Here is a 20,948-nt window from a genome sequence, read left to right on the forward strand (position 1 = left end):
TTGCCTTGACTGTGTTTATACGGCAATTATTAAGACATAATCCTGCTGCGAACCTCATCTTCGCTGGTACTTTTGGTTGTCGTGCTGTTGGTCGGGTGGAAGGGATTTGATTAGGCGGCTGGTTGGTTCATCAGCCATCCGTAGAGCGTGCTACAACCAATTGTTTAGTGTTACACTTGGCTGTCTCTCTCACCTGAACTGTGGTTAGAGTTTCCTCCCCAGGCCGACCCTTGGAACACTTCTGTCACCACTGTTTGTTGTTTGTTATTGTCATTTTATTTGGTCGCAGTTACTGTGCCAGGCCTTCAGCCATGTATTAATATTTTCTGTTTTATGTTTAGTATATGGCCTTCAGCCGAACTTCATAACTAATTTAAGATTAGGCCTTCCGCCGTGTTTCATTTAAAATTCTTCTTGCTAATTTAGGCCTTCAGCCGCGTTTGTTTCAGAATCTGTGGCTTTAATATGTAAATCTTTGGCTATAAGGTTTCTCTCTAATTATTTTGAATTCTTGAAACGGCCTTCAGCCGTGTTCTGTAAATGTATATCTTAAGGTTGCCTTTAATTATTCTTAAGTAATTGCTTGGGCCTTCAGCCGACAAGATACTTCAAGTTTTCTTAAGATGTTTTTCTGTTGTAGGCTGTAAAGGCTTATCTTTAAAGTCTCTCTTTTATTATGTAAAGAAAATTTGTTTAATTGGGTTTCCAGCAGAAGAATTAACTCGAATTTTCCTTAATATGACCTACAGCCGGGATTTGTAAATGCTTGGTTTTTAAAGAATTTCCTTAGCTGATATGAAATATTATTTCGGCCTTTACCCGAGAAGATATTCTAATTTCACTTAAGGCCTTCAGCCGTTACTCAAAATCCTGGTGTTTTAAAAGCAACCATTTAAACTTATTCTGGAGAAGTTGCTTGGGCCCTCAACCGTGAATTGATCTTTGTTGTTTTGAAGAGAAATCTGTGCATTGGTTTGAGGAATAAAAGTTCTGTGTGTTCTTGTATAACTAACAGTAATTGACCTTGGCCCCTTTCCACAACCAGATTCGCTCTGTCCTGCGAGGCCAGATTTCAACTGTCACTTGAATACTTTTCCCCTTGATTAAGGAAAGTTCACTTACTTCAAAAGCAACAGAAAACCTTTTGGTGTTTTGGAAAATTACCTCCAAAAATTTTTGGTCAGAATCTGAGAAATAAGATCACACACAATTCCTTAGCGTGCTTTCCCCAATTTCAGAGGTGCTGTTATCGAGACTCGGTTATTTCGCGTTACGTTTCGAACTTCATTTCGGAGTTGGTAACTTCAGTACATCCTAAATCACTGAGTAATCATGATCATTCAGGAAAATTTTCACACATTTTAAATATCTATGACATACTCTTTTATACGGTCACGAGATTGCCACATCTAAAACATTAATCTAATTCCTCAACATTTTTCATCTAAGCGTAGGTCAACATGAACATAAACTGAACGGCTTTCATACATACTCTTGCAGTTCTTAGCACATTTTATTCTTCTGTCTTCGTTGTTAGCGCAGCGTCTGGCGAGTTGCTCCAGAATGTCTTCGACGGCAGACGACTCGCGATTCAGTGCCGATTGGGTCCGGCAATGGTTTTTTTCGTCTGGATATGAAGATTGATCCTTCCGCCTCCGCCAAGCCCGTCCTGAAGAACATGTAATAAAATGGATTTTTTAAGCATCACATATCAGTATTGAATCATTTACGGACTCTATTAATATTACAAAATTTACACTACTGGCCATTAAAATTGCTACACCAAGGAGAAATGCAGATGATAAACGGGTATTCATTGGACAAAATTATTACACTAGAACTGACATGTGATTACGTTTTCACGCAATTTGGGTGCATAGATCCTGAGAAATCAGTACCCAGAACAACCACCTCCGGCCGTAATAACGGCCTTGATACGCCTGGGCATTGAGTCAAACAGAGCTTGGATGGCGTGTACAGGTACAACTGCCCATGCAGCTTCAACACGATACCACACTTCATCAAGAGTAGTGACTGGCGTATTGTGACGAGCCACTTGCTTGGAAACCATTGACCAGACGTTTTCAATTGGTGAGAGATTTGGAGAATGTGCTGGCCAGGGCAGCAGTCGAACATTTTCTGTATCCAGAAAGCCCCGTACAGGACCTGCAACATGCGGTCGTGCATTATCCTGCTGAAATGTAGGGTTTCGCAGGGATCGAATTAAGGGTAGAGCCACGGGTCGTAACACATCTGAAATGTAGCGTCCACTGTTCAAAGTGCCGTCAGTGCGAACATGAGGTGATCGAGACGTGTAACCAATGGCACCCCATACGATGACACAGGGTGATACGCCAGTATGGCGATGACGAATACACGCTTCCAATGTGCGTTCACCGCAATGTCGCCAAACACGGATGCGACCATCATGATCCTGTAAAGAGAACCTGGATTCAACCGAAAAAATGACGTTTTGCCATCGGTGCACCCAGGTTCGTCGTTCAGTACACCATCGCAGGCGCTCCTGTCTGTGATGCAGCGTCAAGGGTAACCGCAGCCATGGTCTCCGAGCTGATAGTCCATGCTGCTGCAAATGTCGTCGAACTGCTAGTGCAGATGGTTGTTGTCTTGCAAACGTCCCCATCTGTTGACTCAGTGATCGAGACGTGGCTGCACGATCCGCGGATAAGATGCCTGTCATCTCGACTGCTAGTGATACGAGGCCGTTGGGATCCAGCACGGCGTTCCGTATTACCCTCCTGAACCCACCGATTCCGTATTCTGCTAACAGTCGTTGGATCTCGACCAACGCGAGCAGCAATGTCTCGATACGATAAACCGCAATCGCGATAGGCTACAATCCGACCTTTATCAAAGTCGGAAACGTGATGGTACGCATTTCTCCTCCTTACAGGAGGCATCACAACATCGTTTCACCGGGCAACGCCGGTCAACTGCTGATTGTGCATGAGAAATCGGTTGGAAACTTTCTTCATGTCAGCACGTTGTAGGTATCGCCACCGGCACCAACCTTATGTGAATGCTCTGAAACGCTAATCATTTGTATATCACAGCATCTTCTTCCTGTCGGTTAAATTTCGCGTCTGTAGCACGTCATCTTGGTGGTGTAGCCATTTTAATGGCCAGTAGTGTATTTGCGCGCGGGATTAGCCGTGCGGTCTTACACCTTAGGCGCTGCAGTCACGGACTGTGCGGTTTGTCTCGGCGGAGGTTGAGCCGTTCCTCGGGTATAGGTGTGTGTGCTTGTCCTTAGGATAGTTTAGGGTAAGTAGTGTGTAAGCTTAGGGACTGATGACCTTAGCAGATAAGTCCCATAAGATTTCACACACATTTGCACATTTGTACAGAATTTATTTGCATCTACTCTCCAAGTAACCAGTGGCGGAATATTTTCGATGACACGTCTCATCAACCACAGTGATATATAACGGGTGTTTGTTTTAACTTGAAGCAGCTGAATATCTCGAAAATGACGCATCGTGCGAAAGAAATATTCTAGGTTAAAAGTTAATATTAGTAAAGCGGACATCTTTCTGTGTTGCAACTGGCCACATCCCAACGTGGGTGGTCGGCGTCAATTTTGTATTTCAAAATGGGAATCCTCCATTTATTGTATATTCGAATCCTACGCAAAAAAATACATCAAACCATAGTTTTCCGGTCCTGGTAGATTGTTCTGTATTCGACAAATATCAAGTGCAATTAAGAACCAACGCATCTGATATGTATCCAGGTCTGAACAACACCGGTAACATGCGGTCTTGCGTTATCTTGTTGAAAGATAACTTCACAGAGATTTCGTAGATAGGACAATACCACCGGCGTTAACTTGGTGTAAATGTAGCATCTACTGCCCTACCGGTGTTAGCGTTTTGTACCATTTACACAAGTCGCTGGACTATATGACAATGATGCCGATACTCCGCAAACCACCGTATGATGCTTGGCAGAGGGTACCCTGTACCACCACTAGTCATTTCCTTTCCTGTTGCACTCGCAAATAGTAAGGGGGAAAACGACTGTCCATATGGCTCCGCATGAGCCCTACTTTCTCGAACCTTGTCTTCGTGGTCCCTCCGCGCACTGTATGTAGGCGTTAGTAGACTCGTTTGGCTTCAAATACTGGTTCTCTGAATTTTCTCAATAGACTTGCTCGAATAGAACGTCGTCTCACCTCCAGGGATTCTATTTGAGTTCCCGAAGCATTTCCGTAACACTTTCGTGTTGTTCGAACCTACCGGTAACAAATATAGCAGCCCGCTTCTGAATTTCTTCAATGTCTTCCTTCAATCCGACCTGGTACAGATCCCACACTCTCAAGCAGTATTCAAGAATAGGTCGCACCAGCGTCCTACATTGGGTCTCCTTTACGGGTGAACCGCTCTTCCCTAAAATTCTCCGAATAAACCCGAAGTTGGGTATTCACCTTCCCTACCGCAGATGTCACATGCTCGTTCCATTTCATATCGCTTCGCAACATTATGCCCATCTAATTAAACGACTTGACTATGTCAAGCAGGACAATACTGTATCCGAACATCTTTTCGCAGTCCGAGCTTGTGCTCCATCTCTAACGATCGCGCTATCGACGCGACGTTAAAATCAAATCGTTCCCTATTAACAATTAAAAGTCAACGTTTGCTTAAAAAATATAAACAACGAATTAGGGATACAGAATTGTCGAACAGGAGTTTTATCTTAAATACTGTTCCAAAAAGCCTAAAAACGCGAAATAAAGAAAAACATGTTTCACGTGCCAGCTGCTTACTGTCACCAACAGCGAAACTGAGACTGCCTTCATTCAATATCGTAACCTGTACTAGACCCGCACTGATGTCATGGTACCAATATTAGCAATAGATGGGTTCCACTGTTAAAAAGTGACCACTAGTCGACCTCTCTGTTACCAACAGGTGTCTGTAAAACTATTCAAAGTTCGATATATGAACTTGGCTTAAGACGTACCACACCAATAAATTAAATTATTTTCGACATCTATGGGGTAAAAGTGTCTGTCATGTTTGCATCGGTTAGCTGCGATTTTGTTAGGGTTAAGTGCACGAAAAACCGCTGCAAGGCTCGAATTAATTACCTTACCTCATCTATGACGTAACAATATTCTAAAAAGTATCAGAAAATGTAATTTTCACTTTGCAACAGCATTTAAATACACAAAGCGTATTCAAACTGATAATGTATGTACTGTCATCACCTAATGTTTCTTTCTTTCATCACCAGTTTAGGAGGGAAGAGACAAATATGATGCAGCACAAAAAATACAATTGATAGTATTACTAAAACAAGCTGCTGCTGCGCTTTGGGAAACCATGGAACGTTAAACGACATTCCGTCAGAACTACTGATAGCCATGGGAGAGCCAGCCATGACAAAAGTCTTCCATCTGGTGAGCAAGCTGTATGAAACAGGGGAAATACATCAGTCTTCAAGAAGACTATAATAATTCCTGTTCAAAAGGAAGCAGGTGTTGACAAGTGTGAATATTACCAAACTATAACCATGGTTGAACTGTGTAAGCATTCACTTAAGCACGAACAACTGCTACAATTCCGCACTGCATTGATAATGACCTGACACAGGTCGAAATCTGACCTGCGTTGTGACTATAAATGTCATATTAAAGCAACTTAATTCTACGACTGATTGCTGCTCTATCTAACCCAATATAACCACAGTCGTTGCGTGCACCCACCCCATGGAGGGCAACCTAATGAACTTTATGTTCCATATGCTCGCACCTTGGAAGGAAGCACTTGAGCTACGAATTCAAGACATGCAGAAATATATGGCCTCAGTATCCCAGTATCGATTATTTTTTAGAGGTGCATACGGGGCCTGAAGTGGCATAATGAACTGCCGAAAGTCGTTTTGAAATAACTGTTGATTAACAATTGCTTGTTAAGAATTTTTTTAAAGGATGTCTGAATTAATGTTAGCCCGGTACCTTAATACTCCTTCATAGCTCCTATCATACCAGTTTCATCCAAATAATGTCTAACCTCTAGGGAATAATATGGTGGTGCATCACCTTGCTGGTGGTTACCTGATGTTACGATACGGAAGGGAAGTTTATCTATATTTACATCTACATCGATACTCTACAAATCACGTAAGTGCCTGACACAGGGTTCATCGAACCACCTTCACAATGATTCTCTATTATTCCGATGTCGAGCAGCGCGTGGAAAAAAAGAACACCTATATCTTTCTGTGAGAGCTCCGACTTCCCTTATTTCATTATGATGATCGTTTCTCCCTATGTAAGTCGGTATCAAAAACATATTTTCGCATTTTGCGTAGAAAGTTTGTGGTTGAAATCTTGTGAGAAGATTCCGCCGCAACGAGAAACGAGTTTGTTGTAATGATGTCCATCCCAACTCCTGCATCATGTTCATGACACTCTCTCCACCATTCCTCCATAATACATACCGTGCTGGTCTTCTTTGAACTTTCTCGTTGTACTCCGTTAATCCTGCGTGGTAAGGATCCCACACCGCGCAGCATTACTCCACAAGAGGACGGACAAGCGTGGTATAGGCTGTCTCTTTAATAGATCTGTTGCATCTTCTAAGTGTTCTGCCAACAAAATGCAGTTTTCGGTTCGCCCTACCCACAACATTTTCTGTGTGTTCTTCTCAATTTAAGTTGTTCGCAAATTTTCGGCCGTCAGCTTTGATTGATTTATCGTGCAACCGAAGTTTAAGGGATTCCTTGTAGCACTCATGTGGATGACCTCACACTTTTTATTATTTAGGGCCAACTGTCAATTTCCACTCCACACAAATATATTTTCCAAACTGTTTTGATCTTCTCATGATTTTACTAGACGGTAAACGACATCGTCATCTGCAAACAACATAAGATGGCTGCTCAGATTGTCTCCCAAATCGTATAACACTACCTTTGGGAACGCCAGAAATCACTTCTATTTTACTCAATGACTTTCTGTCAATTACTATTAACTGCGACCTCTCTTAAATCTCCTAGCAGATTAAAACTGTGTGCCGAACCGAGATTCGAACTCGGGACCTTTGCGTTTTGCGGGCAAGTGCTCTGCCTGCTGAACTACCCAAGCACGACTCACGGCCCCTCCTCACAGCTCTACTTCCGCCAGTACCTCGTTTCCTAGGTTCCAAGTTTCACAGAAGCTCTCCTGCGAACCTCTGAGAACACTTTCAATCTGCCATGAAGTTTCATAGCAGTGCACACTCCACTGCAGAGTAAAAATTTCGTTTTGTTACCTCTGTGACAGGAAATCATGAATCCAGTCGCATAACTGCGACGATATTCCATAACCACGCAATCTCATTAAACGCCGCTTGTGAGGTACAGAGTCAAAAGCCTTCTGGAAATCTAGAAATACGGAATCAAGTTGAAATGCCTTGTCTATAGCACTCGGGTGAGTAAAGAGCCAGTTTCACAAGAACGACCTTTTCTAAATACCTGTCAACTGCGTTAATAGACTGCTAGGGGTAATGCATAATGTTCGAACACAACTTATTTTCCGGAATCCTGCTGCGTATAGACATTAATGATATGTACTTGTAATTTAGTGGATTATTCTTGTTGCCTTTCTTGAACACTGGTGTGACCTTTGCAACTTTCCAGTTTTTGGCACATATCTTTCGTCGAGCGAGCGGTCGTAAATGATTGTTACGTATCGAGCTATTGCATCAGCATACTCTGAAAGGAACCTAACTGGTATACAATCTGGAACGGAAATTTGCATTTATTAAGTGACAAAAGTTGCTTCACTACTCAGAGGACATCTGCTTCTAAGTTATTCAGGTTGGCAGCTGTTCTTGATTCAACTACAAAATTCTGCAACGTCACTAGGTAAGAATCAACCGTTACAGTTTGATCATTAAAAAAATATGGACCAAATACTCGAACCTTGGAAATGCCACTCCATGCGTTAACTCTGGGAGAGGATCGAGTGTGCTCCCTTATTTCATGGGAATTTTCTGTAATCCAGGTGACACAGTTGTGCTTATTTTCCTTGCCGCTGTCATGAATTGTGGCTTCATCCTGGATAAAGAACACAATAGGATATACAGGGTGTTACAAAAAGGTACGGCCAAACTTTCAGGAAACATTCCTCACACACAAATAAAGAAAGGATGTTATGTGGACATGTGTCCGGAAATACTTAATTTCCATGTTAGAGCTCATTTTAGTTTCGTCAGTATGTACTGTACTTCCTCGATTCACCGCCAGTTGGCCCAATTGAAGGAAGGTAATTTTGACTTCGGTGCTTGTGTTGACATGAGACTCATTGCTCTACAGTACTAGCATCAAGCACATCAGTACGTAGCATCAACAGGTTAGTGTTAATCACGAACGTGGTTTTGCAGTCAGTGCAATGTTTAGAAACGCGGAGATGCCCATTTGATGTATGGATTAGCACGGGGTAATAGCCGTGGCGCGGTACGTTTGTGTCAAGACAGATTTCCAGAACGAAGGTGTCCCGACAGGAAGACGTCCGAAGCAATTGATCGGCGTCTTAGGTAGCACGAAACATTCCAGCCTATGACTCGGGACTGGGGAAGACCTAGAACGACGAGGACACCTGCAATGGACGAGGGAATTCTTCGTGCAGTTGACGATAACCCTAATGTCAGCGTCAGAGAAGTTGCTGCTGTACAAGGTAACGTTGACCACGTCACTGTATGGAGACTGCTATCGAAGAACCAGTTGTTTCCGTGCCATGTACAGAGTGTGCAGGCACTATCATCAGCTGATTGGCCTCCACGGGTACACTTCTGCGAATGGTTCATCCAACAATGTGTCAATCCTCATTTCAGTGCAAATGTTCTCTTTACTGATGAGGCTTCATTCCAACGTGATCAAATTGTAAATTTTCACAATCAACATGCGTTCATGCACGATGGAGCTCCTGCACATTTCAGTCGAAGTGTTCGTACGCTTCTCAACAACAGATTCGGTGACCGATGGATTGGTAGAGGCGGACCAGTTCCATGGCCTCCACGCTCTCCTGACCTCAACCCTCTTGACTTTCATTTATGGGGACATTTGAAAGCTCTTGTCTACGCAAACCCGGTACCAAATGTAGAGACTCTTCGTGCTCGTATTGTGGACGGCTGTGATACAATACGCCATTCTCTAGGGCTGCATCAGCGCATCAGGGATTCCATGCGACGGAGGGTGGATACATGTATCCTCGCTAACGGAGGACATTTTGAACATTTCCTGTAAGAAAGTGTTTGAAGTCACGCTGGTACGTTCTGTTGCTGTGTGTTTCCATTCCATGATTAATGTGATTTGAAGAGAAGTAATAAAATGAGCTCTAACATGGAAAGTAAGCGTTTCCGGACACATGTCCACATAACATATTTTCTTTCTTGAGGAATGTTTCCTGAAAGTTTGGCGGTACCTTTTTGTAACACCCTGTACGCGCGTAATTTCTAATAGTACTTCTGAAGCTCGTGCGCGAGCAGTTTTGTGAGCATCAGATAGGGCCTGCACCATCCGGGCTTCATTTCCAGTTCGTGATGGAGAATTCTTAACGGCACTTGTCCGCGCTGTTTCGGAGTCCAATGCTAATGTCGTATTTGAGGTTCCTGGGCTCCTAATTGTGGTGTCTATGAAGCCTTCATACTCAGTCCGCTAGACAAACATTCAAGTAAATCGTATTAATGAGTTTTATGACAAAAAGAAATTTACAATACTTAACTTTTGCAACTGGCAACGGCCTTGCCTCAGTGACTACACCGGTTCCCGTGAGATCACCGAAGTTAAGCGCTGTTGGACGTGGCCGGCACTTGGATGGGTGACCGTCCAGCGGCCAAGCGCTGTTGCCATTTTTCGGGGTGCACCCAGCCTCGTGTTGCCAATGGAGGAGCTACTCGACCGAATAGTAGCGGCTTCGGTCAAGAATACCATCTTACGACCGGGAGAGCGGTGTGCTGACCGCACGCCCCTCCTGTCCGCATCCTCCCCTGAGGATGACACGGCGGTCGGATGGTCTCGGTAGGCCACTCGTGGCCTGAAGACGGAGTGCTTTTTAACTTTTGCAATTACACATTTGTGTCGCAAGCAAGGGGTGACATACCAAATAAACAAATTTCTTCAGTATAGACAATTCCTAGTCTGTGCTACATAAAAAGTACAAGCGAAGTGACAGGCGTTGACGCTGCTATACAAGTTACTATTCAACTGGACCGTCACCAGTGGGTCGCGGTGCTTACGTCCTCTCCACATCCGGGCCGCTGCTGTCGCGTTGTCATCCTGGAGGGAGCTCCGGTCAGCTTGCGACTGACTGACTCCTTCTCACAGTCATCTCTTCTCTACCGTTGCCGCTGGCGTGCAAGCGCTTCACCTTACGCCGTAACACTAATCATTGTGCCTTGAACATTTATGATCTTACCTCCCATTCGAATACTTCTTGAAAGCACACTGTTTCCTTTACAGACCCTGTGCACACAAATTTCTCATCCAGTCGATGGGTAGTTAAACAGCTCGGGGGATCCATATGAAACCATTATTGAAATTTGTTTCTCGCTATTGAGGGTGACCGAAAAGACCTTCATCCGAGGAGCTACCTTCTTTCTCCCTGACATGCTAAGTCGTATCTCAATCTCTAGTCTACGACATAATTTAAAATTATGTAGTTCGATATGAGAGGTAACATCTTATTAAACCACCCTGTATTTGGGAGGGGTGGGTCGCAAACTGTGATCACACCCCACCCCCCGCCCCCTTCCTCGAGAACAGAACCTCGTATCCGTGCCTGCCTCTAGCGGTGTGCGAAGATACTATTGCGCAGGGACTTCGAAGTGTTCAAAGACTGCAGAAATACACCTCGAAACAAACAAGTTTATTGACGAGGGAAATTTTTTTTAAGGTTACCGTTAGAAGAAAGATTAAGAAAAGGCAAACCTACGTTTCTAGCATTTGTAGACTTAGAGAAAGCTTTTGACAATGTTAACTGGAATACTCTCTTTCAAATTCCGAAGGTGGCAGGGGTAAAATACAGGTAGCGAAAGGCTATTTACAATTTGTACAGAAACCAGATGGCAGTTGTAAGAGTCGAGGGGCATGAAATGGAAGCAGTGGTTGGGAAAGGAGTGAGACAGGGTTGTAGCCTCTCCCCGATGTTATTCAATCTGTATATTGAGCAAGCAGTAAAGGAAACAAAAGAAAAATTCGGAGTAGGCATTAAAATTCATGGAGAAGAAGTAAAAACTTTGAGGTTCGCCGATGACATTGTAATTCTGTCAGTGACAGCAAAAGACTTGGAAGAGCAGTTGAATGGAATGGACAGTGTCTTGAAAGGAGGATATAAGATGAACATCAACAAAAGCAAAACGAGGATAATGGAATGTAGTCAAATTAAATCGGGTGATGCTGAGGGAATTAGATTAGGAAATGAGACACTTAAAGTAGTAAAGGAGTTTTGCTATTTAGGGAGTAAAATAATTGATGATGGTCGAAGTAGAGAGGATATAAAATGTAGACTGGCAATGGGAAGGAAATCGTTTCTGAAGAAGAGAAATTTGTTAACATCGAGTATAAATTTAAGTGTCAGGAAGTCGTTTCTGAAAGTATTTGTATGGAGTGTAGCCATGTATGGAAGTGAAACGTGGACGATAACTAGTACGGACAAGAAGAGAATAGAAGCTTTCGAAATGTGGTGCTACAGAAGAATGCTGAAGATAAGGTGGGAGATCACGTAACTAATGAGGAGGTATTGAATAGGATTGGGGAGAAGAGAAGTTTGTGGCACAACTTGACTAGAAGAAGGGATCGGTTGGTAGGACATGTTTTGAGGCATCAAGGGATCACAAATTTAGCATCGGAGGGCAGCGTGGAGGGTAAAAATCGTAGAGGGAGACCAAGAGATGAATACACTAAGCAGATTCAGAAGGATGTAGGTTGCGGTAGATACTGGGAGATGAAGAAGCTTGCACAGGATAGAGTAGCATGGAGAGCTCCATCAAACCAGTCTCAGGACTGAAGACCACAACAACAACAACAACAACCGTTAACATCGTTTGACAGCCCCTCGTATTCATGGTGCAGGAATAAAGCAGTTTGTGCGCGTATCGGATGTGAGAAGAGAACAAAACTGTTCTGTAACCACTTACACGCTGGTTGCAGCGCTCAAGGTCATTCTAGAAGCAACTCTCGGTGTTTCAAGATGTAAGGGAGTGTCCAGCCTTCACAACACGTGTAGAACTGCGGGGACGCGTTTCCAACTACAAATAACCTGATGTATCCGGTGGTCTTCCGGATTAAACCATTTGTATGCATGCAGCGGTGTCACAGGCGAGAACAGCTTCGATCGTCGCGGTTATCAGCCTTGAAACAAACAGAGTGCCGAACAGCGCCTAATCCTCCCTCGCGGAAGGGTCCTCTTCCTCCCCCCTCCCCCCCCCCCCCCTCCTCGCCGCGCTACTCTCAGTTTTTCCCTGACCTCTTAAATAACACATAACCTATCACACAGTCCCTGCGTGTGCTTTCCATCGGAGAAATATGGAAACCATCCGCAATGGTCAGGGGTTGAATTGGAACACTGTGACACTCCAGAATACCTTTGAATTTCAAGTAAAAAGTCTCCACTAGAAACAACCTACTGAGTAAACTGGCCGGATCACAGTGGGCCAGTGAATCTGAAACCATCCTAACTTCTGCAGTGGCGTTATGCTACTCCACCGCAGAGTATGCCCAACACAAGCGACCCATGCAGAATTATAAGAGGGTGCTTGAAATTAGCTCCAGTCGAATGGCTCTACCACCCTGCAGAAATTGCGCCACCTCCTGTTCAAAGGTAAGTAGCAGTAAACAGGGAAACAACGAAACTGGTGCAGAGAAAAACGCATCCCATGCATAAACAACCCTTCCCACATCGACTAAGGTCAAGTTTCCCCCAGAACAAAGGAGAAGCTAACAACCGCTGATGTAAAAGCCAAGCTCCAACTATGGAGGGGTGAGACATCCCACCTTCCTGGTTGGAAAAGACTTTCAGAAGCTTTAGCCCCTGGTCACGATTTGAATTTGCCAGTCTGGATGCCCTTGAATAGGATGAAGTCAGGAGTGGGCAGATCACGGGTTAACCGGACAAAATGGGGAAACAAAACCCAATGTGACTGCGGGAAAGAACAGACTCTTCAACATATGCCTCACTGTCGACTGTGTCGATCCACCTGCACAGAAGATGACCTCCACCAGGCAACGAAAATTGCACTACAAGTTGCCAAATTTTAGTCAAAGATTATATAAGTCGTATTGATCTGTCAATAATTGTATAAACAGCGTTTTATATATGTCTCTGACGAGAGAAGAAGAATAATAATAACAATATTGTTCCTTGATCTTCTGAGTGTTCCCTCCTTCTCCGGGGAACTTCTTGATCCCGTACCTTTGATCCATCTAATTTTCACATCGTCGTATAGCACCACTTCTCAAACGCTTCGATTCCCCTCTGTTCCGGTTTTCCCCACAGTCCATGTTTCACTACCATACAGTGCTCTGCTCCAAACGTACATTCTCACAAAGTTCCTTCTCAAATTAAAAGTTATGTTTGATACTACTACTTTTGGACACGAATGCCCTTTTTGCCAGTGCCAGTCCGCCTCTTATATCCTCCTTGATCTGTCCATCATGAGTTGATTCGTTACCTAAGAAACAGATATCCTCGCTGTAGCGAAGAACCTCGAATCGCTTAATGAAGGCATGTTTTCCAGATTGTCTATCAATGAAATTCCTTTCAGAGTATGTCGATATAATGACTCCATACTTATCAATTACATAGAACTGCTCACTCATTGAGAGATCCGTACCTAAATAATGGAAATTTGCACAAGTCACACCAACACTCATGAAAGGAAGTAGGAGTAATCCACTGATCGACAGAGTCATACCACAAGTCGATTTGCGGTAGGATTTTGGAAAATACATTGTGTTCGAACATTATGAATTACCTCGTAGAAAATATCTGTTGACACACAGTCAGCACGGATTAAGAAAATATCGATTTTTCGCAAAACAACTAGCTCATTATATATGTTTTCAGGTGGTGCTGTTCAGCCGCCAAATAATTGTTAAAAGTCAAGGTTGCACCTTCAGCTGTCATTTATTTTGCACAATTCGCCACTGGTTTCGGTCAATGACAATTATCGAACTTACGGCAGGAAAGTTCTACCATAATTTGAACAAAAGTAATTTGCTCTTTTAAGCCTACCACAGCACTTAAAAAATTTCTCGCAATAAAAAATCATCGTACATAATTATTATTGTGAAACTTTTTTAAGTACCGTAGTGAGATCAAAATGGCAAATTACTTTCGTTGAAATTATGGTACAATTTTCCTGTCGTTTATACCGGCTTAATAATGGTCACAGACCGAAACCAGTAGCAAATTATGCAAAATAAATTAAGATTTCTCTGTGAATTTTAACAATTAGCTTTTTATTCACACGAAGTAATGACGTCTATAGACAGGGGATCACAAATTTCTAGATTTCCAGAAGTCACCGTTCCTCAAGAGCAACTTTTAATCGAACTGCGTTCGTATCGCTTCAGTTGTGTGATTATATTCGTTATTTCCTGTCAGAAACCTCACAGTTCGTACTAATTCATGAAAGATCATCGAATAGGGCAGAAGTGTTATATGTCCTCTGCTGTTCTTAATCTTTGTAAATTATTCAGGAGGCAATCTGAGCTGACCTTCCAGATTGTTTGCAAATGATGCTGTCATTTACCGTCTTGTAAAGTCATCAGATGATCAAAACCAATTGCAAAATGATTTAGAGAAGATATCTGTGTGGTAATAAATCTGGCAATAAACTGTAAATAATGAAAACATTTGAGGTCACCCACAGGCGTACTGAGAGGAATCAGCTACATTTCAGTCACACGATAAGTGACGCGAAGCTTGATTACAGTTACGAATAATTTAAATTGGAACGATGACTCGGGTAATGCTGTGGGGAAGGCGAACCAAAAACTACGTTTTATTGGCAGAGCAGAGTATGCAACAAGTTCAGTTAAGAGACTGCCTACACTTCGCTAGTTCGTTCTTTCCTGGACTACCGCTGTGCTGTCTCTGGTCCGTACCAGACAGGATGGATGGAAGGACAGCTCGTTTAGTATTATCGCAAAATAAGAGAGACAGTGTCACGGATATGATACGAGAGTTGGGGTGGCAGTCATTAAAACATAGGTGTTTTTCACGAAATTTCACTCTCCAACGCTCTTCTCCGAATGCGAGAACATTTTGTTCACGCCCTATCTACAGAGGGAGAAATCAACGCTCTTCTCCGAATGCGAAGACGTTTTGTTGAAGCCCAGCTACAGAGGGAGAAATGAACATTCCAGTAAAATAAGGGAGATTAGAACTAGCACGATACGATTTAAGTGATCGCCTCTCCAGCGAGCTGTTCGAGAGTGAAACGGTAGAGAAATTGTGTGGGAGTGGTTCGATAAATCCTCTGCCACACACTTAAGTGTGAACTGCAAAGTACTCATGTAGATGTAGATTTAGATGTAGAACGTAGATATAGATGTAGTTGATGGTGTGCAGTTTACAGTCAGTATAACAGTGAATAACGCTTGTTTTACGCAGAACCATGTAGCGCGAATCCATCCGAATGTCGGCTCAGTTAGTTGGTTAGTTTCATCTCCCATGCAGATAATCGTAATGATATTGAACGAGTCATTTTTACACTGAGACAACAAATTAATCTGTAAAGAAGGCTTTTTTTAAATGTACAGATACGACTAATGAATTTTCTCCCAACACCTTTTACACATTACGAAAATAAATTTTCTGCGCAACAGGAGGTGTAGTCAAGGAGCAACTTTCTCGGTTTTTTTTTCCAAACTTTTCTTGCTGTCAGATATTTTATGTCACTGGGTAAGTGATCAAAATTTCTGTTGCATCATTGTGCGCCCCTTTTGTGGTAAGGAGGAATTTATTGTGGAGCAAAGACTGTCATTTTTCCGTCTTGCAATATAATTATACACTCCTGGAAATTGAAATAAGAACACCGTGAATTCATTGTCCCAGGAAGGGGAAACTTTATTGACACATTTGTGGGGTCAGATACATCACATGATCACACTGACAGAACCACAGGCACATATACACAGGCAACAGAGCATGCACAATGTCGGCATTAGTACAGTGTATATCCACCTTTCGCAGCAATGCAGGCTGCTATTCTCCCATGGAGACGATCGTAGAGATGCTGGATGTAGTCCTGTGGAACGGCTTGCCATGCCATTTCCACCTGGCGCCTCAGTTGGACCAGCGTTCGTGCTGGACGTGCAGACCGCGTGAGACGACGCTTCATCCAGTCCCAAACATGCTCAATGGGCGACAGATCCGGAGATCTTGCTGGCCAGGGTAGTTGACTTACACCTTCTAGAGCACGTTGGGTGGCACGGGATACATGCGGACGTGCATTGTCCTGTTGGAACAGCAAGTTCCCTTGCCGGTCTAGGAATGGTAGAACGATGGGTTCGATGACGGTTTGGATGTACCGTGCACTATTCAGTGTCCCCTCGACGATCACCAGTGGTGTACGGCCAGTGTAGGAGATCGCTCCCCACACCATGATGCCGGGTGTTGGCCCTGTGTGCCTCGGTCGTATGCAGTCCTGATTGTGGCGCTCACCTGCACGGCGCCAAACATGCATACGACCATCATTGGCACCAAGGCAGAAGCGACTCTCATCGCTGAAGACGACACGTCTCCATTCGTCCCTCCATTCACGCCTGTCGCGACACCACTGGAGGCGGGCTGCACGATGTTGGGGCGTGAGCGGAAGACGGCCTAACGGTGTGCGGGACCGTAGCCCAGCTTCATGGAGACGGTTGCGAATGGTCCTCGCCGATACCCCAGGAGCAACAGTGTCCCTAATTTGCTGGGAAGTGGCGGTGCGGTCCCCTACGGCACTGCGTAGGATCCTACGGTCTTGGCGTGCATCCGTGCGTCGCTGCGGTCCGGTCCCAGGTCGACGGGCACGTGCACCTTCCGCCGACCACTGGCGACAACATCGATGTACTGTGGAGACCTCACGCCCCACGTGTTGAGCAATTCGGCCTTCCGCATGCCCATTATACGCCCTCGCTCAAAGTCCGTCAACTGCACATACGGTTCACGTCCACGCTGTCGCGGCATGCGATGGAGCTCCGTATGCCACGGCAAACTGGCTGACACTGACGGCGGCGGTGCACAAATGCTGCGCAGCTAGCGCCATTCGACGGCCAACACCGCGGTTCCTGGTGTGTCCGCTGTGCCGTGCGTGTGACCATTGCTTGTACAGCCCTCTCGCAGTGTCCGGAGCAAGTATGGTGGGTCTGACACACCGGTGTCAATGTGTTCTTTTTTCCATTTCCAGGAGTGTATATACATCATTGTTCCTTTCTAACCGCAGTGTATTATTTACAGCAAACATAATAAGGGCATAAATACACTGTGAAGCAGTAGACAGAATGTCTAACTTCTACACAGATGGCTAAAACAGATCGCGGGTGAGTGCCACATTTTATTCTTAGAGCACGTTTTTGAGCAATGAAGACTTTGTTGAAGAGGAGTTCCACACAACGTTGTTCCGCATGATATTACTGAAGCACATATTTCTTGATTTCCGGAAGGCGTTTGACACCGTGCGCCATTACAGGCTGTTCTCGATCACTGCAGGAGTGTTTGGCGTCCGTACCAGATCGGATTGAAGGAAGACATCGAAGTAATTCAGCGGCGGGCTGTTACATTTGTTACCGGTAAGTTAGAACAAATCGTAAGTGTTGCGGAGATGCTTCGGGAACTCAAATGGGAACCCCTACATGGAAGGCGGCGATCTTTTCCAGAAATACTATTGCGAAAATTAAGAGAACTGGAATTTGAAGATGAGTGTCGAACGATTCTACTGCCCTAACAAACATTGCTCGTAAGGACAACGAAGGTAAGATACGAGAAATGAGGGCTCATACGGAAGTATATATGCAGTCTTTTTTCCCTCGATTTGCGAATGAAACAGGAAAGGGAATGACTAGTGGCGATACGACCATACGGTGGCTTGAAGAGTATCGATGTAGATGTAGAATGATAATATACAGAACATGGCAACTTACTGATGTTCCTGGCGACGAACACGCTGAAATACACTACTGGCCATTAAAATTGCTACACCAAGAAGAAATGCAGATGATAAACGGGTGTTCATTGAAAAAATATATTATACTAGAAATGACATGTGATTACATTTTCACGCAATTTGGGTCCATAGATCCTTAGAAATCAGTACCCAGGATAACCACCTCTGGCCATAATAACGGCCTTGATACGCCTGGGCATTGAGTCAAACAGTTCATCAAGAGTAGTGACTGGCGTATTGTGACGAGCCAGTTGCTCGGCCACCATTGACCAGACGTTTTCAATTGGTGAGAGATCTGGAGAATGTGCTGGCCAGGGCAGCAGTCGAACATTTTCTGTATCCAGAAAGGCCCGTACAGGACCTGCAACATGCGGTCGTGCATCATCCTGCTGAAATGTAGGATTTCGCAGGGATCGAAGGAAGGGTAGAGACACGGGTCGTAACACTTCTGAAATGTAACGTCCACTGTTCAAAGTGCCGTCAATGCGAACAAGAGGTGACCAAGGCGTGTAACCAATGGCACCCCATACCATCACGCCGGGTGATACGCCAGTATGCCGATGACGAATACAGGCTTCCTATGTGCGTTCACCGCTGTGTCGCCAAACACGGATGCGACCGTCATGATGCTGTAAACAGAACCTGGATTCGTCCGAAAAAATTACGTTTTGCCATTCCTGCACCCAGGTTCGTCGTTGAGTACACCATCGCAGGCGCTCCTGTCTGTGATGCAACTTCAAGGGTAACTGCAGCCACGGCCTCTGAGCTGATAGTCCATGCTGCTGCAAACGTCGTCAAACTGTTCGTGCAGATGGTTGTTGTCTTGCAAACGTCCCCATCTGTTGACTCAGGAATCGAGACATGGCTGCACGATGCGTTACAGCCATGCGGATAAGATGCCTGTCATCTCGACTGCTAGTGATACGAGGCCGTTGGAATCCAGCACGGCGATCCGTATTACCCTCCTGAACCCACCGATTCCATATTCTGCTAACAGTCATTGGATCTCGACCAACGGGAGCAGCAGTGTCGCTATACGATAAACCGCAATCGCGAAAGGCTACAATCCGACCTCTATCAAAGTCGGAAACGTGATGGTACGCATTTCTCCTCCTTATACGAGGCATCACAACAACGTTTCACCAGGTAACGCCGGTCAACTGCCGTTTGTGTATGAGAAATCGGTTGGAAACTTTGGTCATGTCAGCACGTTGTAGGTGTCGCCACAGGCGCCAACCTTGTGAGAATGCTCTGAAAAGCTAATCATTTGCATATCACAGCATCTTCTTCCTGTCGGTTAAATTTCGCGTCCGTAGAACGTCATCTTCGTGGTGTAGCAATTTTAATGGCCGGTAGCGTAGTTTCTTCAGTCCCTCGAAACTAGCACAATACACTTCAGAGTTTATCGTTGCACCGTCAGGGAGGGCATCAAACAGAATAACTTCAGAGTCCCATAAGACCATCGCCATGACTTCACTGGCTGAGGGTGCGACTTTGAACTTTTCCTTCCTAGAACAAGTTGTGTAGCACCCCTCCACGGATTGCTATTTCGTTTCCGGTTCGAAGTGATGAACGGATGATCCATTGTCTGTGACAAAGTTTGAGAAAAAATTGTCACGATCAGCCTTGCAACACACAAGCAGTTCCGCACAGATGGTGCTTCGTTGCTCCTTATGGTCTTCTGTTAGGCGGCGAGGTATCCGGCGGGCACATATCTCTGAGTTCTGCAACTGGTGGATATGTACGTCAGCCCTACCAACAGAGATGTCCAGTTAATCAGCGAGCTGTTTGTTTGTGATCTGTTAATGATGCCGAATGAAAGTGTCAGCACTTTCGAACAATGCAGGAGCGGCCGGCACATGGGAGATCGGACTGATTTGCGCGACATTGTTACGATGATGACAGATGCCTCGCCCAACGACTCACCGTGCTTTTGTTCACTGTCAGATCCCCGTAGACGTCCTGTATAAATATGTGCGATGTTTTGGTTTTCCGCCAAAATAAACTCAATAACAGCTCTCTGCATGGAACCCACCTTCGTTACAGACGCCATTCCGAAAGCTACATACAGCGCTACTGCCTGACCAGCCGGGGTAGCTGAGAGCAGTAACGCGCTGCTTCCTGGACTCGGGTAGGCGCGCCGGCCTCCGGATCGAATCCGCCCAGCGGATTAACGACGAGCGCCAGTATGCCGGCAAGCCTGGATGTGGTTTTTAGGCGGTTTTCCACTACGTGAATACTGGGCTGGTCCCCACGTTCTGCCTCAGTTACACGACTCGCAGAAATTTGAAAGCGTTTGCACAGTGCCACGGCTTAAATTAGACGCTGACAGCTGGGTTATACTAATTCCGTCCTGGGGGGGGGGGGGGTTTGGGGTGGTGGCAGGAAGGGCATCCGGCCACCCTCTGCAACTCACACTGCCCAGTCAATAGTAGCACGGCCGACCCCGCCTGACGCGGAACAAAGGCCCAAGAAAGAAAGAAATGTAACGCTACTGCGTACCAGAACATCATGAAACGTTAGGGACTGAAGCAGGAGTATTCCACCATGTCCCACAACAAGTTTCACATTTTTTTCAATCGCAATTGGCAGAGAAAAGAAATGTGTCGCATTACTTACTGAACGTCCCCCTAACTCTGTTTGTTGTATATTGGATGGAAGGTCTTGTACATTACATTGCATGAGAAACAACAGCGGACATGAGGGACTGAGCCTTGGGGAACCCCACACGTGATTTCTTGCCAGCCAGAAGACTGTCCTCCGAAACCTGCCTTTCGTGGGAATCTC

At 44.9% G+C, this 20,948-nt stretch overlaps 1 protein-coding gene and 1 pseudogene across 1 annotated transcript in view; both read left to right on the forward strand.

The window, feature by feature from the left end:
- LOC124552469 (sclerostin domain-containing protein 1-like) overlaps positions 1-20,948 on the forward strand; it is a 459,861-nt gene that overhangs the window by 29,478 nt on the left and 409,435 nt on the right. The window lies entirely within an intron of this gene.
- Positions 9,744-9,860, forward strand: LOC124552837 (annotated as a pseudogene).

Source organism: Schistocerca americana, chromosome 10 (genome assembly GCF_021461395.2).
Source record: "Schistocerca americana isolate TAMUIC-IGC-003095 chromosome 10, iqSchAmer2.1, whole genome shotgun sequence".
In the NCBI taxonomy this organism is placed as follows: Eukaryota; Metazoa; Arthropoda; class Insecta; order Orthoptera; family Acrididae; genus Schistocerca; species Schistocerca americana.